This window comes from Lissotriton helveticus, chromosome 9 (assembly GCF_964261635.1).
Source record: "Lissotriton helveticus chromosome 9, aLisHel1.1, whole genome shotgun sequence".
Taxonomy (NCBI): domain Eukaryota; kingdom Metazoa; phylum Chordata; class Amphibia; order Caudata; family Salamandridae; genus Lissotriton; species Lissotriton helveticus.
This window is the reverse complement of record NC_136070.1, coordinates 962086688-962106871: the sequence shown is the minus strand read 5'-3', so window position 1 is coordinate 962106871 and position 20184 is coordinate 962086688. Positions and strand designations below refer to the sequence as shown.

General features: G+C 46.6%; 1 pseudogene; it reads left to right on the top strand.

Annotated features, from left to right (window-relative positions):
- Window positions 1–12715: 12715 nt before the first annotated feature.
- Window positions 12716–13930, top strand: LOC144783331 (actin, cytoskeletal 1A pseudogene; annotated as a pseudogene).
- Window positions 13931–20184: the final 6254 nt, after the last annotated feature.

Here is a 20184-nt window from a genome sequence, read left to right as displayed (position 1 = left end):
AGGCCCATCAAGAACTTCACCCTGACTGTAGCTTCTAAAGTTGAGGGTTCATGACACCCCAACTCCATCCTTTCACAAATCCATCCATCCATCTGTATGCTCATCCATATACCCACCCTTTTATTTTGTCTGTCTATCTACCCATTCATTCATTCACCCTTTGATCAATCAATCCAATCTCCCTTTAAATCATCCATCTATTCTTTCACTTATCCAGCCACCCATCCTTTCATCCATCCTTCCACCCTCCTTCACTAATCCACCCTTACATCTATCCAGCCATCCATTTACACATCCACCCTTTCACTCACCCTTCCATCCTTTCACTCACACACCCACCCTTTCACACATGTACCCATCCATCCTTTCACTCAATCAGCTCTTTCACGTTATTGATGTGTTTTTGTCTATCGAGTTTGCAGACAGAAGAGGCTCATCCAGAACTCCACCCCCGCAGGTGATTGGGGATGCCCCTGAATGAGGGAAAATAAGTGCTGGCCCCCAAAAATGAGTGTCAGTGAACCTCACCTGCAACCACCACCTCAAATTAAAAACTGCACCTAGATACACATTTGTAATTCGCTCCCAATTAATAAACTAGGTAAACCAAACTAGTATTTATTTGGGTATCACTACAAAATATATAAAGAAAACTCCTCTTTGTCAATTACTTTCCAATTGCTGCTAGAATAATCTCACACCGAATGTTGAATGGCTAAAACATAAAAATGCCTCCTGTACACTGGTGATCTCATGATGCCTTATTGGCGCCCCCACAGAAAGATACCAGTCCAACCATAACCCACTGAAAGAGTCCCACAGTATTTGGGCCCCAGAGGTAAACATAAAAAGACAAAATGATGGTCCTTGAGAAAAAGTATCATAAAGCAGCACATTCAAGTCAAGGGAGTAGCCAGAAAAATAAAATACCCCCATTTGAACCAAAACTCTTTTGGCACCAAGCAAATGAAGCAAGTCATTACAACCCCCCACCCCCAGACAAGCTCTCTTGTCTCTTCCATCCAAGCATCTATCTATTCATCCTTTCATTATTCCATCCACCTAATATCCATAATTTAACCTTTACATTCTGTCATCCATTTATCCTATCAGCTATCACTCAGTCTTTCGCCATGCCGTCCAGCAACCAATCCTTACACAAACCTATCCATCCATCTACCCTTTCACTCATCCATCTCTCCAGCCACCCTTCCACTCATTCATCCACCCATTAAGGAATTCATCCATCCATCCTTTCACTCATCCATCTATCATCTACACTTTCACTTCATCCACTCATCCTCCCTTTCACTCATCCATCCTTTCACTCTTCCTTTTATCACTCAATTCATCCATATATTTACCCTTTAACTCATCCATCCACTCATGCATTCATCCATCCACACTTTGACTCATCCGTCCATCCATTCAACTTCTCTTTTACTCATCAATCCATTCTTTCACTCATCCATCCATCCATTCACCTCCCTTTCACTCATCCATTCTTTCACTCATCCATCCATCCACACTTTCTTCCTTCTATACACCATCCCTTTCACTCATCCATCATTTCACTCATCTATCCATCCTTTCACTCATCCAACCTTCCTTTCACTCCATCCACCCATCCATCCTCCCTTTCACCCATCCCATCCATCCATCCTCCCTTTCGCTAAGCCATCCATCCATCCTTTCACTCACTTACTCATTCGTCCATCCTGTCATCATTCATTCATCACCTTCTCTTTCACTCAGCCATCCATCCTTTCACTCAGTTATCCATCTATCTTATCTCTCATCATCCATCCACCCTTTCACTCATCCATCCTTTCATCAATCCGTCCACCTCCCTTTCACTCAAAAGAGTTTTGGTTCAAATGGGGGTATTTTATTTTTCTGGCTACTCCCTTGGCTTGAATGTGCTGCTTTTTGATACTTTTTCTCAAGGACCATAATTTTGTCTTTTTATGTTCACCTCTGGAGCCAACATACTGTGGGACTCTTTCAGTGGGTTATGGTTGGACTGGTATCTTTCTGTGGGGGTGCCAATAAGGCATCATGAGATCACCAGTGCACAGGAGGCATTTTTATGTTTTAGCCATTCTTTTACTCATCCATCCTTTCATCTATCCACCATCCCTTTCACTTATCCATCCTTTCAGTCACACATCCATCCACACTTTCACTCACACATGCAACCGTGCATCCTTTTACACACTCATTCATCTTTATCTGCCAAGTTACAGACAGATGAGACCCATCAAGAACTTCACCCTACTTTAGCTGCTTTAGTTGAGGGCTCATGACACCCCAGCTCATCCTTTTCACTCAATCCTCTATCTATCCTTTTGCTCATCCATCTACCCTCCCTTTTATTTTGTCCATCCAGCCACCCTTTCACTCATCATCCATCCACCATTTCACTCAGTCATCCATTCACCCTTTGATCCATCAATCCACCCTCCCTTCCATTCATCCATGTATTCTTTCACTTATCCAGCAATCCATCCTTACACCCCCTTTCACTAATCCATCCATTCTTTCATTCATCCAGCCTTACATCTATCCAGCCATCCATAAGCACATACACCCTTTGCCTCACACACCCACCCTTTCACACATGTACCTATCCATCCGTCCTTTCACTCAATCAACCCTTTCTCGTTATTGATGAGTTTTTGTCTGTCGAGTTTGCAGACATAAGAGGTTCATCCAGTACTCCACCCCCGGTGTAGCTTCCAAAGTTGGTGGTTGAAGACGCCCCTGAGGAGGCAGGTCAAATTTTCTCTTCCACCTCACACTTAGTCCTATTGTGGATAGTATTGGACTTTGATGGGTGGCAGGGTTGTCATGTTTATTATTCTCACTCCAAACATAGCTATATTAGGTAAGAAAAGAACCTGAAGTGGATCTCTAGTATGAACGAGTTGCAGTCATGACAAGGGAATATGGTTTATGGACTTACTGGGGAGAAGAATAAGAGACAGAAACAGCATTATGGACTTCCTGAAAAAGGTCTTGCCTGAAAGGTACCCTTGAAGAAATAAGACCAAGGCCTCATTGATAAAAAGTGGAAAAAATGAACTACTCTGATCCTGATTCACAAAGGTTGGATAACAAAGTTTTGTGCTGACAGATGTTACTCACACGTCCGACCACTTATGCAGATATTTCTGAATTTGTGAAAGCTACTGTAGAAGTGTTGGGTGTTTCCTTGGAAGTATCAATCAATCAAACAGGTTTGTATAGCTCAGCTACTCACCTGTAATGGTCTCAAGGCACTTAGGGGGAGGCTGCTGATCCATCTGGGTTCGGTGGCAGAACCAGTAATAGAATTGAAACGTAATATTGTCATATTACTTATATTTTACCTGATATTATGTTAGCATTTATATAGCTAATACATTATATTTGCATACTGTGTGTAGAATGCAACTAGTAGATGCGGAAGTTGCGTTAGGTTGACATCTTTGCCACCATTTTAGTTCTCGAAGACGCCATTTTGTATTATAATCAAAACTGTTACTAGCTCATTTACGAGAAATGGTCCTTGGTAAGTTTCGTTTCTGCATTGTTGAAACTTGCTCATTAACGCATGCCTTTTCTGTTACTTAGAGGCCCTCTCCCACCTGTCTAAAGGGGAGGATAGGCCCGACGACCTTCGATAGTAGATAACTTTTACCAGGCTGTGAAGTCAAAACTTATGCTCTGTAGCCCCATTGCAATACGACAGCTACCAAAACTTTTCCATAGTAGAGGGGTCTTTGTGGGCTCCGCAACATACATAATGTAACTTTATGCTTGTTAGAGTCAGTTCCTCGTCAGCCATCATAGGAGGCTGGTCAAATTGGACTCCACTGCAGTGTACTTTGTGAATAAACTACTTTGCTTGTATTCTCTACTGGGCCATGGACTCTTCATTCTTGGAAAGCTAGAGGAGGTCGAGAGTGACCCGGTGGCCCTAGTTGGGTCACTTCCTTCCCCAGGTCTTGAGATCCTTCCTGAATTGGGTCAGCGACAGGGATTGCTTGAGGTGGAGGGGCAGGGTGTTCCAGGTCTTGGTGGAGAGGTAGAAGGATCTTCCCCCAGTTCTTGTCTTGTAGATCTGCGGGCAGAGTCAAGGGCCAGCAGGGCAGAACAGAGGAATCTGGCTGGAATGTGAAATGCGAGGCGGTGGGTCAGATATGCTGGTCCACCATCATGGAGGGCTTTGTAGGCCTGAGTGAGGAGCTTGAAGGTGATTCTTTTGTCGACTGGGAGCAAGGAAGTTCACAAAGGTGTTCATCATGTGGCTGCAGCTGGGGGGTGTTGAGGACCAGTCTGGCTGGGGCGTTTTGAACATTCTGGTGGTTCATTGTGAGTGAGGAGTCCACTATGCAGTATGATGCCAAGGTGTGACATGAGTCGTCATGTACAAGAGATTAACAACCACAGAGTCATTACCTTGTGTATTTTCACAAGCATTTACAATGTCTTTATTACACTTTATTGCACTTCAAAAAACACACCTATAGAAAACAGGTGTAATCTCAAAGTTGAGTACTAGAGAATGCATGCACAGCAGAGCCACATTTTTCATGGGTGGAAATCTTCACATAAAAAATGTATTCTATGTGAAGCAAAAAGAAAAAAAGTTGAACTATCACAAATATGCTAACCCTATACTAATATTTGTTCTATAATGACGGGAATCTATTTCAGAGGCAAGGGCATATACCAAGGAAATTACAAAGTTTGCATTGAACTGTCTCTTGTGTGAATCTGATAAAAGACTCAAATCTACGATCTTTATTGGGATGGATTTTTGGATAGGCCTCCTGTGCTTGGGGGGGATGTATGACGTTACAACGCATACTTTTACAACGCCTACCTTTACAACGCGGTTTTTACAACGCATACCATTACAACGCATAATGCTTTTAGGCGCTGGATAGTGAATAGTTTAATTTACTATTCCAACTCCAGTCCCCGTGGATAGTAGGGAAGGTTATTGGATAGTAAATTAATCTATTCCCTATCCTAGAGCGCCCCCCAGAGCTATGCGTTGTAATAGTTTGCGTTGTAAAAGTTGCGTTGTAATGGTAGGTCGTTGTAAAAGTTTCGTTGTAAAGGTTGTTTACCGCTTGGGGGTAACCCTGGATGCAACTCAGGGAAAATAAAATTAACGTTTGTGCACTCAGAAAGGCACATTGTGTGCAGCTCAAGGCAAACAAGGTTAACTCTAGATTAAACTCAAGGCCATCTAAATTAATTGTAGGTTTAACTGTTAAAGAGGAAAGCCTGAATGGGGCTTTAGGGCTTTCCAGAATGAACTATTGTTCCAGATCCTTAAGTGATAAGAGGAACAAGGCATATGTTCTTACTTGAATTAGAACCTCAGGGGCACAGCTACTGCACACTCTATGTTAGCTGGTGGGAACCCAAGACCCTGGACTGGGTTCAAGCAGTGCTTTAAGTGGTGCGGGTCTTGGTGTATCTCGGAACCTGCAAAGTCATAAATCAATTGTAATGAGACAAGTCCCGCGGAGCCCTTGTAATGACCTCTGCAAAAATATATTCTAAAGGAGAGGTGTGTGAAAGCAGAAATGTCTACGGGTCTAAATCCAACAAACATTTTACCTCATATGATGCAAAATGAGCCACTACACTTAATCAAGATCAGAAAACATTTCTAATTGCAAAAAATTGATCTGATCCTGACATATCCCTACAAGATAAGGATACCCATCAGTCACCACTCGATACCGCCCTTCATCATTTGGGACTCCTTATGGATCTTACTCCCTGAGATCTGAGTGATGGGTAAGGACTAGGTGGAATGTCCGCCATCAACAGATAGCTCACTGAGTGGTCCTTGTGATGTTAGCTTAACGTCTCGACTAGTGGTTGACCGAATTGCAGTGCATGTGAGAAAAAGTGTATTAAAATTGGGTGAGTGAGCAACAGTTCTTTTATTATTTTGCTCAATCCTCCAATGTTAAAAACAAAGCAAAAAGAGCAGTTTTTAACTAATAACTGCTCAGATGGTATATAGGTCGACATGTTTCATCAATTTAATGGACCAAGTAGTCCTTGCCTTCATCAGGACCAATGTATTAGTGCTACTGCAAAATGTGCAAAATAGTGAAATTCAACAGTGAATAATGAAAAGAAAAAAGGAACGTGGGAACCTGAAATCCTAGGTGCCTGTTTCTTTCCTGCGAGTGGACAATTTCTGTCACTGTTGTGCAGGAGAAATGAGCCTCACCCCACCTGGTAGCGGCTCAGGGAGAGGAAGTACCGCTCTGTCCGTCGGTACTCCAAGCCGGCATTTTTTCTTTTCATTATTCACTGGTGAATTTCACTATTTTGCACATTTTGCAGTAGCAATAATACATTGGTCCTGATGAAGGCAAGGACTACTTGGTCCATTAAATTGCTGAAACATGTCAACCTATATACCATCTGAGCAGTTATTTGTTGAAAACTGCTCTTTGTTGCTTTGTTTTTAACATTGGAGGATTGAGCAAAATAATAAAAGAACTGTTACTCACTCACCCAATTTTAATACACTTTTCCTCACATTCACATGCACTGCAATACGGTCACCCACTAGTCGAGACGTTAAGCTAACATCACAAGGACCACTCAGTGAGCTATCTGTTGATGGCGGACATTCCACCTAGTCCTTACCCATCACTCATATCTCAGGGAGTAAGGTCCATATGGAGTTCCAAATGATGAAGGGCGGTATTGAGTGGTGACTGATGGGTATCCTTATCTTGTAGGGATATGTCAGGATTAGATCAATTGTTTGGTGCAATTAGAAATGTTTTCTGATCTTGATTAAGTGTAGTGGCTCATTTTGCATCATATGAGGTAAAAGGTTTTGTTGGATTTAGACCCGTAGACATTTTTGTGTCTGTTACAATACTTATAGGGAATATGTCTATGCTTGGTCTCTAAATATTCCCTTGGGCCTCCACCCACTGTGTTGTTTATGTAGTGTGTGAAAGCAGGCCATTTATCTTGATGAGTGTGTAATTAGGATGTTCACTGTAAATATCTTACACACTGGTGTGATTCAAGAGCTGCCCTAACTGCCTCCTAGACTGGCAGACTTTCCGCTTCTGGGCACATAGGAGTGCACTGCTCCCATTTTCTCTTCAAGACATAAATACTAAACAAAAAAAGAGCCCTTGCGGAAGTCAGTGACCTGAAGATTATCTATTTGAACCATTTGTCAGTTTTATTTAGGATCAGTGCTCAATTTGTAAAATAATAAGTGCAAAGGGTCTGACCATGAGGCCAGTGCAGCTTACACCACCTATTGCCCCTGACATCGCTGCCAGTGACTCTACCAAACATCAACTAATCATCTCTCTCGCCTGCCAGTGCTACAGTTCTTATTATTACAGGTCCCCAAAGCTCAAGGAATGGCTGAGGAGGCAGGTGTTATTTATTTTAATGTATATTGTATTCATAAACAACCGATGTTCTGCAATCTCTAAATTAGATGAGCAGCACCACCATGTGGCAGACTGTCATATGTGCGGTGCTCACATTTAAGCGCCGGTGCCAAAAACTGGAAACCACTGGCTCAAATTAAGCACTGTTTGGTATAGTTAAGCATCCTGGCTTGGTCTCGCTGTGAGCAGACACATCTTTTTTGCTCCCACACACCACGGATTATATTTTCTGCCTCATTTAACAGGCCAGCTGAGAGCCCAAGTGAGATCTAAAGCTTGGGTTCTAGCAAACGTTTTCTCAAGGGCCACAAAGTTTGGTCTGCTATGTGACGAGGGACACATCGATGTCAGTAGCGTGGCAATTTCGGGGGTGGGATGCGGTAAGGAGGGTATAGGGGAAGCGAATCATATACATCTAGTGGCTGAATTGCACAATGTGAATCGAGGAATCCTGAGATTAATCCCAGCTTCCCCACTTTACCAAATTGTGTTGAATTAAATACTTTTAAAATTTTGAAGAGACATTGTCATATTTTTACACTTTTGCTGCGAGATAGCTTTAAAATTTAAGGTGTTCCTAGAGTTAAGTGGAGCAGGACACAGTGGTGGCTCCTCCGCTAAGGCGGAGGAGGGTCACTCCACTGCTTTTTAGCAGTGCAAAAAAACGAAACATAAAATATTAATAACTCGTTGTTGTTATCATTTTAGGTTTTCCAGTCGCAGCAGTTCTGCGGGCGGGGCTGCTCTGCTCTCAGAGCAGGGCAGGGGAAGAGTGGTTGCCCACTCCAAGTGCGAATGAAGGCTTGGCCGGCCATCTCGGGCCAGCCAAACATTCATGCACCACTTTGCATGTTCTCCATGCAGGCTGCATTACAGCCTGGGTGGAGAACATGCCCAGGGCCCGAGTCGCTGGCTGAGCGCCGAACCACAGCACTCAGACCAATCACAACGCTGCATTGCAGTGTTGTGATTAGCCATGACGAGCCTGTGAGGCGGGTGCTTTCTGCTACCCTGTTCCGGCCTGTAGAGAAGGCGGAGGAACGGCAAGGAGGGACAGGGCAATCTGGTAAGTTTTTATCTTTTTTTAAACCCCTCCACACACGATCAGTGCCGGACGCCACTGGCAGGACAACCTAGTTACTTTCTTTTTTTAAATTTCAATTAACCTTTAAATAAAGGCTTGCCTGTATAGCTAATGTCTTTTTAATGTTAGTGCTGAGTTCAGTGAACAGCAGCCTAGTGCAGCTGTTGATCAGGGAGGGGCCTGTAAAGGTCAGGAGGGCTGCATGCTGCCCCCAGGCGTACTTTGAGTATCACTGATCTAAAAGTATTATCTGTTGCTAAAGTCTCTAAAAAGACCCACTATTGTCACATAAATGTGAAAAATTGGGAAGAGAACGAAAAGAAATGGCAGCAGTTCTGCAGGATTTGCTCTGTGCTGCGTTCATGGTAAAGCAATAAAAATAAAAATAACGGATGTATGACATTACAACGCATGCTTTTACCACGCATGCCTTTACAACGCGGTTTTTACATCGCATACCATTACAACGCATAGTGCTTTTGGGTGTTGGATAGTGAATTATTTAATTTACTATTCCAACTCCAGTCCCCGTGGATAGTAGGGAAGGTGTTGGATAGTAAATTAAATCTATTCCCTATCCTAGAGCGCCCCCCAGCGCAATGCGTTGTAATGGTTTGCGTTGTAAAAGTTGCGTCGTAAAGGCACTGCGTGGTAAAAGTTGCATTGTAAAGGTTGTTCACCAAAAATAACATGCCTCCTTTTTGTGCAATGCATTTACCGTTTTGTAGTGACAAAAATATACTTTTAATGACCATATAGACAGAATGCAAATCAAAATGATCGTTTTTTAGTACCTAACTATGGGAGTTAAACAATAACCCACTCAACTGGGCTCCTATTTCTGCATCAGATGAAGGAAAGCTTGAGTTAACCATGCAATGATTCAAACTCACTATAGTCTTTATATGCCTGTCTTTACAGACTGTAGTTAGCTTTCTGAGCCTTCTTACCAGAAACAGACCCTATGACTGGGAGCTTAACTTTGAATCTCAGCAACAAATGCTTAAATCCACCGAGCAGCTTTCCATGATTCAAAGTTGTCCGTCACAGATTGCACACAGGGGCATATTTACAAGGACTTAATTGCCACCGCACCGTCAATTTTTTTATGTTATTGCGGGGGGTTTTTATCGCCAAATTTACAAGTTGCCTCAAATTCCAGTTAGCAGCATTTTTTCAGCATTAACGTGAATTTTTAACAGCGCCATTCCTGTTAACGTGACTTAACAAAAATGAGATGCAAGGTAGGCGATCCCGTGTAAAAACCATTGCAAAACACACAACGCAATATTTACAAGGATTTCCTTGTATGTCGCTAAAAATGAGAAACTGCTGCTAAGTCCCATTAGCTGCAGTTTTTTAACCTTGTCTTAAAAATTAACTGGTCTTAAAAATGACACTAACACACTTGAGGCCTCATTTAAGAGGTTTTGGTGCAGTATATCGCCGCAAGGAATCTTGCTGCGCTGCCCGCGACAAAACAAAAGGGCATTCCTGTCTTTTTCCCCTATGTTGGTGCACAATGGCTGCCATGTACCAACGCAGGCACCCTTGAGCCATGGTGCAAGGGGGCCTTCGTTGGGGGGCTTATTGATTTTGTGCAGGAAGAGACACCTTCCCGCACAAAAATAATCTAGAAAGAGGAATTGCCTCATCCATGTGTGCTGCAGCATGCAACACATATATTTATTTTTTTTGTTTAAATTTCTTTATTGGTATTTTTAGCAAAACTAAGGGGTCCATTATGATGTTGGGCGGATCGCCACCGCCCGCATGGCGGTGGCGATCCGCCCAACATTATCTCCCGCCCGCCTCCCATTTCCCCCGGCATATTATGATGGCCGGGGTACCGCGGCGGACGGGGAGACCATCCGCCGCTTTTCCGCCCGGTCGACTCGTCGACCGGGCAGAAAAGGGTTGAAAATGGTGGCGGTGTCTGCTAGACACTGCCATCCATATTACAATGTATGCGGGAAGCAGCCTTTCGCCGACACGGAAAGGCATGCGGTTTTCGCAGTTGGGGGCTAGTTGCGGGCCCCCAGGATTTTGGGGAGGGGCACATGGGGGGGACCTATGGTACCCCCTGCATTTGCATGCACGACGTGGCAGGCACCGGTGCCTGCCACGTTGTGCATGCAAATGAACAAATGCCTTTTTTGCATTGCGGCGGGTGCTGCTGACAGTACCGCCCGCCGCCATGCAAAAAATGCAGGATGAGCCCGCCAGTGTGGTGGGCACATCCAAATTGTGCATGCGGGACCCCCGCACACATAGCGGGCGGTCCCATTTCACGATGCGATGGCGGGCGAACATCGTAAGAGACCCCTAAGTTGCCATACAGTTACAAGCATCATTTCAGCCCATGCGCGACGGTGCATACATCACAGGTAATAACAATTTAGGCAACAGTTCAGTGCATGGCCTGGAGTTCAGCCTGCTTTGACTACCAAGGGGGTACTCGCCAATATGCGTTACAGGGCATACGGTGATTGGATGCTGCGTCTTACACCTCTAATAGGAGCTGATGAGTATGGCACTTTAAAGAGAGGGGAGAGGAACCAAGGTCTTGGCAGGGAATAACAGTATTAGCTAATCCCCCAACTCAGGTCTCCACTACTACTCTACTCTCCCACACCGCCTGCGCGACCCAGTGTGTTGTCTTGAAATTCGGAACACAAATGCCTCCATTTACGAGTGTAAATTCATGTTCTTGAACGTACACCTGTAAATGGACTACATCTGTATCCAGTGTGGGTCTGTAGAGGCCATCTCAAAAAGTAGGGGGGTTTGTAAGAAATGAGTTCTAAAGAAGTAAACCTATTGGAACTTGTTTCCATCTGGATGGTTGTAATGCATAAACGTGATAAACTCCCACCAAATTATAATTAAAGTGCATTATACTGCTTAGCTTTTTTAATGTGCCTATCAAATGTTTGTTGAAGGAAACAAGTCTACTAATTGTGTTTCTGCATTGTTTATTTCATTTGTAGTCTCTGTAAAATTTGGATCAGTTTGGGAATTTGTTAGGTTTAAATGTCTAGTTCACAAATATCAGGACACGCCCCGAGCTAGAACATCTATCTTTCTACGGGTTTATGAATGGCTTCTTAGGCAAAACAACGTGTAAAGTGCCCTCCTTTTTAAAGCACTGGGTTCGAGAGCTCGTGGAAAGGACTTTTGATCTAGAACCTTCGGGGGACAGGAGCACTCTCACTGCATTTCATTGACCGAGGACATGGCGCCGGATTGCTGTGTTTATAGGAAAGGTCCTGGCATCAATGCCTCTCTCTTCCTCTCGCCTGGACTGTCGCTTTCAGTTAACGTCAGCCGTGCTCGCTTGAATTACCCATGGAACCGCGTGTCAGAGAGATGCAAAGATGCCAAGACAAAACTAACCCATATTCCACAAAATCACCACTGACCTGTTAAATCTGATCTTTCCCAACCTCAAATAGAAACAGACTTCGAATCTCGGTGCTGCCAGGCCTCACTGCCGACGAAGTATAGCGAGGCAACATAATTTATGCGAAAATTCGAGCAATGCGACATATTTTTGAAGTTGTAGGTAAAATATATATTTTTTTACTCTTTCAGAGATTCCTCTGACCTACCACAGTTTGTAAACATTAAAATCAAGCTCAATGCAATACATTATGGCTTTCGGGTTTCACATTTACTCTGTGAAATAGTACGATTGATATCATCTCCAGTACATTAACTCGTGCATTCAAATGCATTCTCGGAAATAAAATCCACATTTTCTAAATTATGAGTATCCCACTCAGAACATCATTTATCCCAATATTACACCGAGGATACGCCATCTCAGATTTGGTCTGAAAAATTCTAAAATATCCCTAAATTCGACTTGGATTCTTGACAATAATGTGGGTAACATGCCCAAACGTCGCTGCGCCGACTCTCATATAGATACACCGAACCCCACTGGAACGTCCTCCTGGTCTTCTACTGATTGTGACGTCACGGCTCATTCTTCTGATTGTGACGTCAGGGGTTTCTTCTTCAGATTGTGACGTCACGGGTTCTAAAGAAGCGGCTAGCCTTAGTGACCAGAAGTGAACAAAGCCGGTACTTCACAGACATAGCTCCCAGCCGCAACCATGTAAACACAGATGTGTGGCGCTAGGCTCGGAAAAAAGAGGTAAAAAGCTAAGAAATAACAATGAGCAAAGCGGAATCCTCGCGGGTATCTCAGAGTCCTTTGACCTTCTCTAACTCGAAGAGCCCCAGCTCTCGCGGCGCCGCATTTGCAGATCATGACCCGTCAGAGAAGTATAAAGATTTTGCGGCGATTGTGATAGACACCGGCACAGGTTTTACCAAAGCTGGTTTCTCCGGCGATGAGAACCCCCGGGCCATCCTCAAGACTAATGTGGGTGTCCCGAGGATGAGAGAAAAGGACAGCCCACTCTACTACATTGGCGACGGCATCCCCAAGAACAGGTCTGACGTCCAGACCAGGAACGTGATGACGCATGGCGTGGTGACCGACTGGGATGCTCTGGAAATGTTGTGGCATCACATTTTCTACACGGAGCTCAGCGTCTGCCCAGAAGAGCTTGCCGTCCTGGTCACCGATGCCCCCATGTCTCCAGGTAGCAATCGAGAGAAGGCTGCTGAGCTGCTGTTTGAGAATTTTGGGGTCCCAGCTATGTATGTGTCACACCAGTCCCTGCTGTCAATGTATTCTTATGGTCGCGTCTCTGGCCTGGTGGTGGAGTCTGGCTATGGGACCTCCTACACAGCCCCCATCCACGATGGGTACGTCCTGCCACATGCCACCTACCGACTTGACCTGGCAGGCTATGCCTTAACAGGATACTTAGCCGAGCTAATGGCTCAATCTGGAAATCCCTTTGGAGCTGATGAGATGGGCCTGGTGTGTGATATCAAAGAGAAATATTGCTACATTGCCAGTGACTTTGAGATGGAGATGCAAGGAGAAGAGAACAACTACTTGATGGATTACAGTCTTCCAGATGGGCAGGTCATCTCCATTGGCAGTGAAAGATTCCGCTGTCCTGAGGCCTTCTTCAACCCAACAGCCGTAGGTGTTCCTGAGGTGGGCCTCCATGTGCTTGCCATGAACAGCGTGTTGAAGTGTGCCCCTGAGCACCAGGCCCAACTTCTCTCAAATGTGGTGGTCTGTGGCGGCTCGTCGCTATTCCGCGGCTTCCTTGAGCGAATCAAAAAGGAGCTATCGCTGCCAGAAATAGCCAAGACAGCCATCAACGTGATGGCGTCTCCACACCGTAAAATTGCCGCTTGGCTGGGAGGTTCTATAGTGAGCTGTCTAGACTCCTTCCAAAACCTCTGGATCAACCGCCAACTGTATGATGACAATGGTCCCAGCGTGGTGCACCGCCACTGCTTCTGAGGTCTGGGAGCTGGAATGGAAGCAACTGCACTAATACAACTGGAGGGTACACAAGCCCCAAGAGATGTAGAGGAGAAGGACCAAATACCAGAATCAAAATGGATGCAACATTTAGAATGAATACAACTTTGAAGTATATCTGACCATGAATATAGGAATGCTTTTTATTGTACAGAAGCCTTTGTCTCACTATTTGGAGATTTCGTGTGTGTGCGTGTGTGTGTTTGTGTGCGCACACTCATATGTATGGAGCCGTCAGGCCTTCCTAGTGTACTGTACTATTTTAATGGGTCAGGCAAGTTAGCAGATTGCAATCGATGGTTTGTCTGCCTCAGCAGTCCATACCTAATCACAGAGGAAGCAAGGTTATATTTTTAGTTCCGAGGAAGTGTGGAGTCAAAGGGTTGTTGCAGAGGTCCAACTGTCTGAGATTCTAAATAGCTGACAGGATCTACAGCCCAAATACCACGGTTTTCACTAATTTAGGGGCGTTCCATAGTAGCAGGATATTTTTAGATCTTGGCTGAGTTGGCCGAACCTTAGGACTCCCATGGATTCTTCTTTGGGTGGAACAGGTAATCAATACCATTGGGGGACTGGGGCATCTGGTAAGGCCTCTGTCTGCTGGAGGGGTGTGGAGGCTGTCTGCTCCCCAGGAAATGGGGGGAGGGGGCTGCTGCAAGAGTCATGCAGGGACTAGGCTGTGGTGCTGCCCGTGCTGTACCAAAGTCAGGTCCAGTGCCTCCGGGTCCACAATGACCAAGTTTGGAGTTTGCAGGCCCGATAATCCTAGGCCTCAAGAGACTTCTAATTCTGAATTGTGGAAATTCACCCCGAGTTATTCCTCCAGGTGAAATACACTAACTCACAATAAAAGCCTTAGAGTGCTTTTATACAGCCTTTGCATCAGGATAGACTGCAGCCTCAAGTCCCATCATAAGGCTCTTCTGTATCAAACTTAAAATAAAAATTATTGACTTAGCTCCTAACACTTCTTAGTTATTGCTTTTCATTACAAGTTTGATGTGCTGTCCTCATAAAAGTAGTACAATGTCTCTCAATCAATCAATCAGGGGTTTGTAAGCTTGCTACTCACTGTGAGGGTCTTAAGGCGCTGGGAGGGGGCGGGGGTCAGCTTCGGGTCAGTCGAAGAGGCTCTTCCTGAAGATTGTTAGAGTGGGGGAGCGTCTGATGTTTACTGGAAGCTTGTTCCAGGTCTTTGCTGCGACATAGGAGAAGGCTCTTCTGCCTGCCCTGGTTCTGCAGATGCGTGGGGTCTCTGCCAGGGCGAGGGCTACGGAGCGGAGGTGCTTTTTGGGTACATGGAAGGAGACTCTTTCGTTGAAGTATTTGGGTCTGATGTTGTAGTGGGATTAGTAGGTGTGGGTGAGTAGCTTGAAGATTTCTCTCTTCTCGATGGGGAGCCAGGGGAGGTCTCGTAGGTGTGGGGTCATGTGATCATGTTGTGGGGTTCCGAGGGCGGGTCTGGCTGCTGTGTTCTGGATGGTTTGGAGCTTGTGTAGCATGATTTTGTTGATTCCGGCATAGAGGGCATTACCATAGTCCCCTCTGCTTGTTACGAGTGCATGGGCGATGGTCTTTCTGCATTCCTGGGGAATCCACTTGAAGGTTTTTCAGAGGATGAAGAGGGAGTTAAAGCAGGTCGAGGCAACAGCTTTGATCTGGCCGGTCATGGTGAGGGAGGAGTCTAGGATGATGCTGAGATTCCGGGTGTGGTCCGTAGGCGTTGGTGGGTTTCCGAAAGCAGGGGGCCACCAGGAGCTGTCCCACGCCGTGGGGGAGGGTCCAAGGATGAGGTCTTCTCCGAGTTCAGTTTTAGGCAGCTGTCGCTCATCCAGGCTGCAACGTCTTTCATTCCTTCTTGGAAGCTGAGTCTGGTGTCCTAGGGGTTGTTCGTGAGAGAGAGGATGAGCTCGGTGTCATCGGTGTAAGATACTATGCTGCCTGACGATGGCGGCGAGGGGGGCCATGTAAATATTGAAAAGCATGGAGCTGAGTGAGGATCCTTGGAGTACTCCACAGTTGATATCAGTAGGTTCTGAGAGGAAGGGAGGGAGTTTGATCCTTTGGGTTCTGCCGGAGGGAAAGGAGCGAATCCAGTCGAGGGCAGTTCCTTGTATACCGGCATCGTGTAGTCTGGCTGCAAGAGTGCGGTGTGAGACGGTGTCAAAGGCTGCGTAGAGGTCTAGTAGGATGAGGGCCGTGGTGTGGCCCTGGTCGAGTAGCATGCGGATGTCATCGGTGGCGGCGAGGAGGGCGGTTTCGGTGCTGTGGTTGCTGCGGATTCCGAACTCGGAAGAGTTGAAGATGGAGTTCTCTTCGATGAAGATGGTCAGCTGGGCATTGATGAACCTCTCAGTGACTTTGGCTGCGAAAGGAAGGAGAGAGATGGGCCGGTAGTTTTTCAGGTCCGTCAGGTCGGCTGAGGGTTTCTTGAAGAGGGGCTTGACTTCTGCCTCCTTCCAGTCATCGGGGAAGATGCATGAGTCGAGGGAGGCGTTGATGGTCCGGCCGAGTTCAGGAGCTATGGCGGCGGCGGCTCTGTGGTAGATGTGCGGTGGGCAGGGGTCCATGGGAGCTCCTGAGTGGGTGTTCTTCATGGTCTTGGTGGTGTCTTCAGTGGTAGCAGGTTTCCAGGTGATGATTATCGGCCGGTTGTCGGTGGTGGAGAGGGTGGTGGTGTCAGGAGTATGTTTGCTGAAGTTGTCATAGAGGGCCTTGATTTTCAGGTGGAAGTAGGAGCTAAGCTTGTTGCAGAGTTCCTGTGATGGAGGGACGTCTGTGGCTTTGCTGGGGGGTTTGGTGAACTGCTGTATGACGTTGAAGAGTTCTTTTGCGTTGTTTGCATTGGAGTGGATTTTGTTCTTGAGAATGGTCCTTTTGGTGGCTCTTATGCGCTTGTGGTATTCATTCATGGCGTTCCTGTAGTTGTCCTGATCTTCAGTGTTTTTTTTGTTCCACCAGAGTTTCTCGAGGCGTCTGCAGGAGCATCTGGCTTCTAGGAGGTCGGTGGTGAACCAGGCTGCCTTCAGGGGGCATTGATTGATGGGGTGGCGGAGGGGTGCGAGCTTGTCGGCGCAGCTGGTGATCAAGCGGTGCAGTTCTTTCAGTGCGGAGTTAGCTTTTGTCGTGCTGGAGGGAGGGTTGTGGAAGAGGGTGGCGTTGAGGTGTTCTTCTGTGATCTTGCTCCAGTTCCTTCGGGGCAGGATGCGGGGCAGGTTTGGGTGCGGTGGTGGTGTAGAAGGTGAAGTGTATGCAGTGGTGGTCTGTCCAAAGGGGCGGCTTGGTGTGGCTGAAGTGGATGTTAGTCCCTCCTGCATAAATGAGTTCGAGGGTGTAAACCGGCTTTGTGGGTGGGGGTGTTGACGAGCTGCTCCAGTCTGAGGTTGTCAAGGAGGGTGGTGGAGTCGGGCGGTAGTCAAGGTGAAAGTTCAGGTCTCCGATGATGATGTAGTCCGTGGAGGCGATGGCGTCGGGTCCAACGAGGTCGGCAACGGTGGTGACAGAGGAGGCGCGAGATCCGTGGGGGGTCTGTAGATGAGGGTCCCACGTAGTGTGGTTCTGGGGCTGGGCTGGATCTAGAAGTGGAGGTGCTCTGTGTTGGAGAGGGGGTCGCTCGTGCTGGAGGTGGAGAGTTGGAGGGAGCTCTTGTGTGCGATGGAGAGTCCTCCTCCTGGACGGTGGGGGAGGTCCTTTCTTTGGATCTTTTATCCGTCGGGGATGGCGTTGGCAATGTCGGGGGCGGAGATGGCATTGGTCCATGTTTCAGTTAAGAAGCCCACGTCTGTTGAGAGTGTGTCAAGCGAGTCCCAGATCTCAGTGGCGTGTCTGTGGAGGGAGCGCACTTTGAGGAGGATGCACGTCAGGGCTTCGGTTGTGCGGGCATCCATCGTAAGTTCGGCGGTCGTGGGGGCTGTAGATGGTGAAGGAATGCGAGGAGGCAGCTGAGTTGTAGCGGAGGATGGTCGGAGAGCCAGGGTCCCTGGTGCTGGCTGCAGTCGGGCGCAGATGGGCTTACCCTTGGCGCGCCAGTGGCACGCCCACTGCACATGTCTGCTTCATGGCCATTAAGTTGGGGAGGGGGGGAAGGATGAGCAGCTGGGAGGCAGGAAGTGGGAGGCTGGAAACCAGCAGGGGGGTAGGGGCCGAGGGGGCAGCAGCGGTGGGAGGGCACAGAGCAGCGATGGGCACCAGCAAAATAGAGAGGCAGAATAGGAGAGACAAGCAAAGAAATAGAAAATATAAGAAGAGAGGAGGCAGAAAACAGAGGCAGCAGGCAGAAAAAGGCAGAAAAGGCACACAGACACTGGCGAGAACAGAAAAAACCAAAGGGTGGCACAGAGACAGCAGCGGCCAGCAGAAGAGCAAGGCTCTCCCACTGGACCACCAGGGATGAGGCACAGGCAGGAGCCTGCGGTAGAGGAGGGCCTCAACACCTACCAGAAAGGCACTTAGGAGCGGAGCTGCGGGGGGAGAGCAGGTCTCTGACCAGGAGGTCAGGGGTCTTGCTCTCTCTGATAACTAATGAAGAGTTTCAGCAATATAACCAGTTCCCCAGTCAGGTTAGGTTGCAGTAATGATAATAAATATGCCTTATCGGTAGGCAATGTAGTTTCCACAGCGCGGGTCTCATGGAGGCTCGACTTCAACAGTACCCAAGCCACCACATTCTGGACCCATTGTAACACCCCAGAATTAGAATGTTGCAGTAGTTCAGCCTGGGTATCACCAGTGCCTGGATCACAGTTTGTTGGGTGTCCTCTGGTCAAAGATGAGAACCTTTCCTCTGCAACGTCAGTATCCCAAAGCACTTTCCTGGGGGGGGCAGTAATTTGAGCATCAAAAGATAGTTTTGCGTCTAACCAGATGCCTATGTTTTTCACGTTGGCCTTAGGAATGTGTAGAATACCTAGATCATCAGGCCACCAGGCTGTGGTATGTGGATAAGTTGTGTTTTGTTGCTTTAAGCTTCTCTCAGAACTCTGGCATGTCATTGTGTTTCTGATTCTTTAGAACCTGGGGCATGGGTAGCCGAGCAGATTTCAGTTGGGCGATTGCTGTCTTGCTCGTCTGTTGTCTAGCGTGGGTTCCTTATTGTTGGACTTTACCCAATAAATGCCTTTTTATCTACTTGACCGCCTCAGCCTTAAGTCCTTTCAGCTTCACCCCGATACTACATTTTGGTACCAGGAGTTGGGTTTGCTGATTTGACTGAAACCATCCTGTGACTGCCTTCTGCTAACGAGGTTAACCCACCAGCTGTTTAACCTATTTCGGCTCATATTACTTTATTGCCAGATCCTCTGCCGAACTTCCTGAGGTGTGTCATTTATGCCTTTTGGGAGCCGCCTGCCTCGTGCTTTTAGCTCGTACTGACTGCTGGACGCGCGTGTACATCATTGCAGGTCTCCGCTCCCTCATCCATTATTGTTGCATGTGACCGCAGCGGGCATTGTTGCCTCGCTCCACCCTCCCATCATCTTCCTGGCTGTGGGAGCTTGCGGGTGACAGACTTGCAGGTGCTTGCGCTTGGGAACTTCAACGCTGTCTCCTATGACTCATCCGACGCCTTCAGAAGATTGTGGGTAAGCGTGCTTTCGTCACGTGCACAACAGCCATCTTTGTTGTGGATTTTCTCCAAGATGCTTTATTTCTTCAAGGCGGCTTGACTTATGTGCTGATTTCACCTTATCTGCTACGAAGAGGCTTTGGAGGCTCATCTGCTGTGTCATTCATCGGTGATTCGCAGACCAGCTGTACGACACTGGAATCGGTGATTTGCACACCAACTGTGTTTTACTTTTACATTCAAGTCTGGCAAGACATTATTCTGCGCTTACCTCAAATTTACATTTATTGTATTTCCAGCAGTTATTTGATTCGCCTGAAGGAAACCTGTATTTTGAAAAGTCTGTTGGGGCCAGTGTTTTCCCTCAACAATTTGCAGTTGCACTTTGTCTCACATACTTACTTTGCTTATCCCTGCTTTGCACATGCTTGCCATTCAGAGTTTTTATGCTTTATATTTTCATTCTTGTCAACTCTTGTTGTGTACATTATTATTCCTAATTATGGCCAGCAGTCAAGGTGTCATCCAACCACTATTTTTCTTACAGAAAGCTGGCAAATCCGACATCAAGTGGTTGGAAGGGCTTCGCATTTTTGAAAACGTCCTGACCGCAATTGACGCTGAGGGCTACTCCCCTACAAGAAAAATGGCTATGTAATTCAAC